The sequence below is a fragment of the Mauremys reevesii genome, linkage group 14 (assembly GCF_016161935.1).
Source record: "Mauremys reevesii isolate NIE-2019 linkage group 14, ASM1616193v1, whole genome shotgun sequence".
Classification (NCBI taxonomy): domain Eukaryota; kingdom Metazoa; phylum Chordata; order Testudines; family Geoemydidae; genus Mauremys; species Mauremys reevesii.
In genome coordinates this window covers 28,012,876-28,022,055 of record NC_052636.1, presented here as the reverse complement: position 1 = coordinate 28,022,055, position 9,180 = coordinate 28,012,876, and the positions used below count along the sequence as shown (strand labels likewise).

The following is a 9,180-nucleotide window of genomic DNA, read 5'->3' as shown; positions in this document are numbered from 1 at the left end:
ACTCGTAGCCATGCAAGCAGAGCACTACCGTGCTACTCCCCCGCCCCCCCGTCCCAAAGCTTTTCCCCTTGTGCCCCAATGTCAGCTCAACCCCCCCTTCCCCAGCATCCAGGTTCTTACCACCACCAGCTGCCTCCAACACCTGTACGTTCCCCAACCAGCCCTGAGAACTACAACCATTACCCTCTGTACTCAACCCCCATCACCATGCAGTATATGCACCCTGAAGTGCAGCAGTCATTGCACAGCACTCCAGACAGGACATATGCAAACTTGTGAATGTACAGTACACCAACCCACCACCCTGTCCTCTTATGTTCCTGAAATGTTGTGTGTCTGTCAAGGAAGTTTGTTTCTTTTCAATAAAAGAATTCTTGGTTTGAAAACAGTCTTTATTATTGCAGATAGTGGAAAGATACCTTAGCCCAGTAAAGAAACAGGCACTGCAAATCATTTTAGGGAATAATAGAATCCTACCACTGTAACCACTGCACTTCACTCCCATGCAAGGCAACAAACATTACTGTTGGCTTTCAGCCTCAAATTCTTCCCTCAAGGCATCCCTAATCCTTGTAGCCCTGTGCTGGGCCTCTCTATTAGCCCTGCTCTCTGGCTGTGCATATTCAGCCTCCAGGACTTGAACCTCGGTGGTCCATGCCTGACTGAATGTTTCACCCTTCCCTTCACAAATATTATGGAGGGTACGGCATGCGGATATAACCACGGGGATGCTGCTTTCCCCCAAGTCTAGCTTCCCATACAAGCAACGCCAGCGTGCCTTTAAACGGCCAAAAGCACACTCCACAGTCATTCGGCACCGGCTCAGCCTGTAGTTGAACCGGTCCTTGCTCCTGTCAAGTTTCCCTGTATAGGGTTTCATGAGCCAAGGCAGTAACGGGTAAGCGGGGTCTCCAAGGATCACAATGGGCATTTCGACGTCCCCTACTGTGATCTTCCTGTCTGGGAAAAAAGTCCCTGCCTGCATCTTCCTGAACAGGCCACTGTTCCGAAAGATGCGTACATCATGCACCTTTCCAGGCCAGCCTGTGTAAATGTCAATGAAATGCCCACGGTGATCCACAAGCGCCTGGAGAACCATAGAGAAATACCCCTTCCGATTAACATACTCGGATGCTAGGTGGGGGGGTGCCAGAATAGGAATATGCATCCTATCTATCGCCCCTCCACAGTTAGGGAAACCCATTTGTGCAAAGCCATCCACAATGTCCTGCACGTTCCCCAGAGTCACGGTTCTTCTTAGCAGAATGCGATTAATTGCACTGGAAACGCATCAACACGATTCCAGCGGTCGACTTTCCCACTCCAAACTGGTTCCCGACCAACCGGTAGCTGTCTGGAGTTGCCAGCTTCCAGATTGCAATAGCCACCCGCTTTTCCACCGTCAGGACAGCTCTCCATCTTGTGTCCTTGCGCCGCAGGGTGGGGGCGAGCTCAGCACACAGTCCCATGAAAGTGGCTTTTCTCATCCGAAAGTTCTGCAGCCACTGCTCGTCATCCCAGACTTCCATGACGATGTGATCCCACCACTCAGTGCTTGTTTCCTGAGCCCAAAAGCGGCGTTCAACTGTGCAGAGCATTTCCGTGAATGCCACAAGCAATGTAGTGTCACACGCGGCAGGCTACTCGATATCGTCGGACTCCTCACTGTCACTTTGGAGCTGAAGGAAGAGCTCAACTGCCAAATGACACTCATCAGCACAGTCCTCAGCAGCTCGGGCTCCATTTCCCACAGAAATTGTGATTAAAACACAGCAAGCGACTCACAAACGTGGCCGGAATAACTGTGACTGCTGGGATGTGAAGCGATGCACCACGGGGCGTTGGAACAGGAAGCAGAATGACCCACACACTTCCTTCCCTTCCCACAATACTCAGTGCCAAAATAGGACGAGGTGCTCTGTGGGATAGCTGCCCACAATGCACCTCTCAATACAGCGCTGGAAATGCTGTCAAGTGTGGCCACACTGCAGCGCTGTTAGCTGCAAGTGTGGCCACACACCAGCGCTGTCCCTACACGGGTGCATGGCCAGCGCTGTAACTCCCAGCGCTGCAATTTTCATGTGTAGCCAAGGCCTTAGAGGTGGAAAAACCCCAGGCTTGGGCTGTGACTGCCCTATTTGAGCAATTGGTCCTGAATTGGCACTCTCAGTTGGGTCCCACCAGAACCGCCTCGTCACACCCTGTTCTAACTAATATTCTTTACTACTGACTTCCCTTTTCTTCCTTATATTGTATTTGGAGAGTGTTTCCTACCAGGGAGCCATTAGTAGGGTCCAGAGCCAGCCCCATCTCCTATATCAAACTCTGGCTAGTAGGTATGTGATAAACGTGAAGACCCTGCCTGCGTCTGTCATCTGGGAGACACAAAGTTTCTCTCTTTCTACCCTCTGATGCTGCCTGGCTGCTCTAAGCTAGGTGAGGTGGGACTCTGTTAACATGTGCCTCTCAGAGCTTCCATTTCCCTGATGCTGCTGTTCCGTGAATAGTGGGATTGTGAGTGGGGCAGCAGGTACTGAGTGTTGGACTCTTGCTCTTTCAGGGGCCGGTGACCTTCGAGGAGGTGGCTGTATATTTCACCAGGGAGGAATGGGCTCTGCTGGACCCTGTTCAGAGAGCCCTCTACAGGGATGTCATGCAGGAGAACTATGAGACGGTGACCTCGCTGGGTAAGGAGTCCTGTCCCCTGGGTTATTAGAACCTGTGGGGTCTCTGAAGAACCTGAGCAGTAATAACTTTATACCTTTATTCATCATACAAGTTTTGACAAGTTTCCTTGCCCCCCTTTTTTTGCCTTATCTCCCACCCACTAGTACCATTTTTGGACATGTGCCTTTTGGTGCTGTCACACTTTGTAAAATTGCATTGAATGTATCGTTCTTGGCTACATTCATAACTACATGAATCAGTGTCGCTTTCATGCCTTTTCCTCATTTTAAGAGGAAAATATGCTGCCTGTAGAATTCTAAATTGAGTAAATAGGTGTGTGACTCATGCATGGCTTGTGTGACAGTCAGATGAGCTCTTTTAGGAGAGCGTGTAATGTTGCCGTTCAGGATCCCATGGCTGAAGGGATAAGCGAGCCGTGGGAGGGACGGAGACGGGGGGTAGTAGATATGCCAGGACATGGGGCGGGTGTGTGCAGGGTTAGAGCTAAGAAGCAGCAGGGAGGTAGGAGGCTGTGAGAGACGAGGAGAAAATACAAGAAGTTCTCAAGGTGCCGGGAGGTGGTGCTGGCTGAGAGTAATGTGAAGAAGGGGAGGGGAGTGTGGGGGAAGGGCACCCAGGAAGTGGGCTGGGTGGGTCAGTGGGAGGGAGGAGAGGTTTGGGGATTTGGAGCTGTGGGGGATCCCAGACCTTTAACCCCAAATCCCTACCAAAGCCTTGTTGCTTTAGAGCCTCCACTCCAGTTTTATTTCTGTTCAGTTTCACTTTATTATACATTTCCTCCCCCAAATATTATTCTTTTAACTCTTGACCTCCCTCTCCCACTCATTACCCCCCTCCTCACATAACCTCCCCATCTCCTATGCACAGCGACCCCGGCCACTGATCCTGAGTCCTTGCTGCATCCTCCCTCCTATAGCAGGGCCCCTACCGAGGCACAAATGGGCACTTGGTTGATGATGTCACAGGCTGGTATAGTCTGTACAATTTTTACACTTATAAGGTTACATATTCCGAAGCCCTTCACACCAGTCGGGCTTATCTCTATACGCCGATACAGTCTGTTCCCTTCCCAGCTCTGATGCCGCAGAGCCTGGTCTGTGTCCCTGTTCCCGTTCTCCCCCTAACCAACATTCGACATTCATGGGGCCTCATCTGGAGCACTGTGTCCAGTTTTGGGCCCAACACTGGCCCAAGGATGTGGAAATATTGGAAAGCATCCAGCGGGGGGCAACAAAAATGGTTAGGGGACTGGAACACATGACTTCTGAGGAGAGGCTGAGGGAACTGGGATTGTTTAGTCTGCAGAAGAGAAGAATGAGGGGGGATTTGATAGCTGTTTTCAACTATCTGAAAGGGGGTTCCAAAGAGGATGGATCTAGGGGTACGTCTTCACTACCCGCCGGATCGGCGGGTAGCAATCGATTTCTCGGAGTTCGATATATCGCGTCTCATCTAGACGCGCTATATTGAACTCCGAACGCGCTCCTGTCGACTCCGGAACTCCACCACCGCGAACGGTGGTGGCGGAGTCGATGGGGGAGCCGCGGACGTCGATCCCGCGGCGTGAGGATGGGTAAGTAATTCGAACTAAGGTATTCGACTTCAGCTACGCTATTCACGTAGCTGAAGTTGCGTACCTTAGATCGAACTCCTCCCCCTCCCCCCCCAGTGTAGACCAGGCCTAGACTGTTCTCAGTGGTAGCAGATGACAGAATAAAGAGTAATGATTTCAAGTTGCAATGGGGGAGGTTTAGGTTGGATATTAGGAAACACTATTTCACTAGGAGGGTGGTGAAGCCCTGGGATGAGTTCCCCACGGAGGTGGTGGAATCTCCTTCCTTAGAGGTTTTTAAGGTCAGGCTTGACAAAGCCTTGGCTGGGATGATTTAGTTGGGGATTGATCCTGCTTTGAGCAGGGGTGGGACTAGATACCTCCTGAGGTCCCTTCCAACCCTGATATTCTATTATTCCAATTTCCTTCCTCCCTCCTGTTTGACCCCATTTATAGAGTAATATTCTCAGCTATACCTTAACCAGTAATTGTCCTGAAATTTAACTAACCAATTCTAACGTATTGTGACATAATTCTCTAACCCAGGCGTCGGCCACCTTTCAGAAGTGGTGTGCGGAGTCTTCATTTATTCACTCTAATTTAAGATTTCATGTGCCAATAATACATTTTAATGTTTTTAGAAAGTCTCTTTCTATAAGTCTATAATACATAATTGAACTATTGTATGTAAAGTCAGTAAGGTTTTTAAAATGTTTAAGAAGCTTCATTTAAAATTAATTAAAAATGCAGAGCCTTCTGGACCGGTGGCCAGGACCTGGGCAGTGTGAGTGCCACTGAAAATCAGCTCGTGTGCCGCCATAGGTTGCCTACTCCTGCTCTAACCAATTATAAACCACTACCCTAATTAACTTACACCTGGCAACATTAATTATACAGGAGAGAGAAACAATTAGAGAACCAGACTGATTAACAATGTAAAAGTGGTGGCCATAAAGATAAAGCAATACAGAAATGAGGGTTTCACAACCACAAGCATTGATAAGTGATTTCTTGCCAGACAGAATGCTATCAAATTAAGGTTTCTTTAACCATCTTAAGATCCAGACAGGACTGTCTTCCTAACAGCCCAATAGCACCTTATTTCAGTGTGACTGGTTTGGGATGTGAGGATGTGACCCTTCGCTTCCCAGCTTATGGCTGCCCCTGGTGCTTAGCCAAAGGCCTTAGCCTAAGAACAAGGCCTCTGACTATCCTAGTGAGAGAAGGCCCAGACACAGGCACACTGTGATTTTGATTCTTTGTTTTCATACTCCTGTAACTAACTAAGTGATAAAAATACACCTAAGTTCTTAATGTCTAGGCTTTGCAGGCAGGCCTGAATATCTCTATTCTAACAGAGGGTTCTACCCCTTCCCCCATGCTGTATCTGTCTTGTCTATTTAGACTGTAAATTCTTCAGAGCACAGGCCATCTACTATTCTGCATTTGTACTGTGCCTAGCACAACGGAGACACACTGTTAGTTGGTCCTTAGGCACTAAGGTAATGCGTATGATTAATAATAATAATAACTCTCCTGCCACTTGGAGCCAAGGAAGCTGGTCTTGGGATGTTACTGCTTAAAAATGATCTGAGCTTAAAACCATGGACTATTCTTTGTGACAAGTATCCCACAAATTCCACCGACCTCCCTTGTTTTCTTTGCCTGGCATAGGGTTTCTAAATTCCAAACCTGATGTGGTCTCACAGCTGGAACGAGGGGAAGAGCCGTGGGTCCTGGACCTCCAGGCCTCTGAGAAAGAAGTGCTTCCAAGAGCTGCCTGCACAGGTGAGGACTTGGTTAAAGCAAGTCAAAAACTGTCCATGAATACAGAAAACATTCGGGATGCCCTACAAAGACCTTGTGAGCTCCCAAGTTCAGGATTGTTCCCTGCAGATGTGGAATAATTAGGCAGATGTCACTCATGGCTTCCCACCTATCCTGACTAACAACTGGCAGCAGATCCCTACCTGATCCCACTTTCCCCTGCATGTTCTGGTGAAATGCAGACCAAAACTGATCCCTTCCTCTCTCCTCTGGGGAAAATCAGCTCCTGATAGGTTTGATCTCTCCTGCACATATTTTGGTTTGTTCATCCCTTTTAAAATTCCTGTCTCTGAGATTTCCTTTCTCTCAGGCACAGGGAGTGACCTATGTCTGGATTCTCTCTGTCTCCCATCAGGTGATAGGATGGTGCGTGAGAATGAGGAGCAGAAACCCCAGCAGGAAGATGCTGAGCAAGGAGAACCACATGGGACGTTATCAGGAAGACCCAAAGGGAATGTTTCCAGGAGTTGTGCACTCCGAGAAACAGTAAAAGCCTCTGAGACTCAGCAGAGGCCAGAGGAGAACTTCAGTAGCGTCTCAGACGTTATTACACATGAGAGAATCAACTTGGAAGAGACAAACTACACATGCCACGAGTGCGGGAAAAACTTCAGTCAGCGCTCAAACCTTATCACACATCAGAGAATCCACACAGGAGAGATGCCCTACACATGCTCTGAGTGCGGGAAAAGCTTCAATCGGCACTCAAACCTTATCACACATCAGAGAATCCACACAGGGGAGACGCCCTACACGTGCGCTGAGTGTGGGGAAAGCTTCATTTGGCGCTCAAACCTTATCACACATCAGAGAATCCACACGGGGGAGACGCCCTACACGTGCGCTGAGTGCGGGAAAAGCTTCAGTCTGCACTCAAACCTTATCACACATCAGAGAATCCACACGGGGGAGACGCCCTACACGTGCGCTGAGTGCGGGAAAAGCTTCAATTGGCGCTCAAACCTTATCACACATCAGCGAATCCACACCGGGGAGACGCCCTACACGTGCTCTGAGTGTGGGAAAAGCTTCAGTCTGCGCTCAAGCCTCAGCACACATCAGAGAATCCACACAGGGGAGACGCCCTACACGTGCACTGAGTGCGGGAAAAGCTTTAGTCAGCGCTCAAACCTTATCACACATCAGAGAATCCACACAAGGGAGACGCCCTACACGTGCGCTGAGTGCGGGAAAAGCTTCCGTCAGCGCTCACACCTTATCACACATCAGAGAATCCACACGGGGGAGACGCCCTACACGTGCGCTGAGTGTGGGGAAAGCTTCATTTGGCGCTCAAACCTTATCACACATCAGAGAATCCACAAGGGGGAGACGCCCTACACGTGCGCTGAGTGCGGGAAAAGCTTCAGTCGGCACTCAAACCTTATCACACATCAGAGAATCCACACAGGGGAGACTCCCTACACATGCGCTGAGTGCGGGAAAAGCTTCAATTGGCGCTCAAACCTTATCACACATCAGCGAATCCACACAGGGGAGACGCCCTACACGTGCTCTGAGTGCGGGAAAAGCTTCAGTCAGTGCTCAAACTTTATCACACATCAGAGAATCCACACAGGAGAGATGCCTTACACATGCTCTGAGTGCGGGAAAAGCTTCAGTCAGCACTCAAACCTTATCACACATCAGAGAATCCACACAGGGGAGACGCCCTACACGTGCGCTGAGTGTGGGGAAAGCTTCGTTTGGCGCTCAAACCTTATCACACATCAGAGAATCCACACGGGGGAGACGCCCTACACGTGCGCTGAGTGCAGGAAAAGCTTCAATTGGCGCTCAAACCTTATCACACATCAGCGAATCCACACAGGGGAGACGCCCTACACATGCTCTGAGTGTGGGAAAAGCTTCAGTCTGCGCTCAAGCCTCAGCACACATCAGAGAATCCACACAGGGGAGATGCCCTACACGTGCGCTGAGTGCGGGAAAAGCTTCAGTCAGCGCTCAAACCTTATCACACATCGGAGAATCCACACAAGGGAGACGCCCTACACGTGCGCTGAGTGCGGGAAAAGCTTCCGTCAGCGCTCACACCTTATCACACATCAGAGAATCCACACGGGGGAGACGCCCTACACGTGCGCTGAGTGCGGGAAAGCTTCAGTCAGCACTCAAACCTTATCACACATCAGAGAATCCACACATGAGAGATACCCTACACATGCTCTGAGTGTGGGAAAAGTTTCATTGAGCACTCAGACTTTGTCAGACATCGTAGAATCCACAGTGGAGAGAGACCCTACACATGCTCTGCATTTGGGAAAAGCTTCAATCAGATGTCATTCCCTATTAGAGATCAGAAAATCCCAATCGGAGAGAACTGTAAGAAATGCCTTTATTAGGGCTTCCCAAAGATTTGTTTTAAAAAAAATCACATTTGCTAATTCCAATATAGTGATCTTTGCACCATCTTCACTGTGGTCTCTCAGCTCTGCCAGATGAGTTGCCTGCTTCTGCCTTTTGCAGCTAACCCTTCTTTGGGGTCAGTCCTGTGATCTTTTCTATCAGCTCCTTTCCTTTTGACTTGTAGGAGCGTGTGTCCCTCCAGACAGGAATTTCATCAGCTCCAGGTGGGGGAGAGAGGGTTGATGCCAACAAGCTACCCTGAGGCAAAAGTTACCTGTGCCTTACATCCACTAGGACTGTACATGGAATTGGGTGCTCAAGTTAGTGATTTTGGTGTAAAAAGACAATTATAGTTGTAGAGAAGAAGCAGCCCAGGGAGTAAACCGGACAGACAATGATCAAGTGATCTCTCTCCTGCCATCCATCTCCATCCTCTGACAAACAGAGGCTAGGGACACCATTCCTTACCCATCCTGGCTAATAGCCATTAATGGACTTAACCTCCATGAATTTATCCAGTTTTCTTTTAAACCCTGTTATAGTCCTAGCCTTCACAACCTCTTCAGGCAAGGAGTTCCACAAGTTGACTGTGCGCTGTGTGAAGAAGAACTTCCTTTTATTTGTTTTAAACCAGCTGCCTATTAATTTATTTGGTGGCCCTTAGTTCTTGTATTATGGGAGTAAGTAAATAACTTTTCCTTATCTATTTTCTCCACATCACTCATGATTTTATATACCTCTATCAT

At 48.9% G+C, this 9,180-nt stretch overlaps 1 pseudogene; it reads left to right on the top strand.

Annotated features, from left to right (window-relative positions):
• The first annotated feature begins 207 nt into the window (after positions 1-207).
• LOC120381573 lies at positions 208-8,319 on the top strand (annotated as a pseudogene).
• Positions 8,320-9,180: the final 861 nt, after the last annotated feature.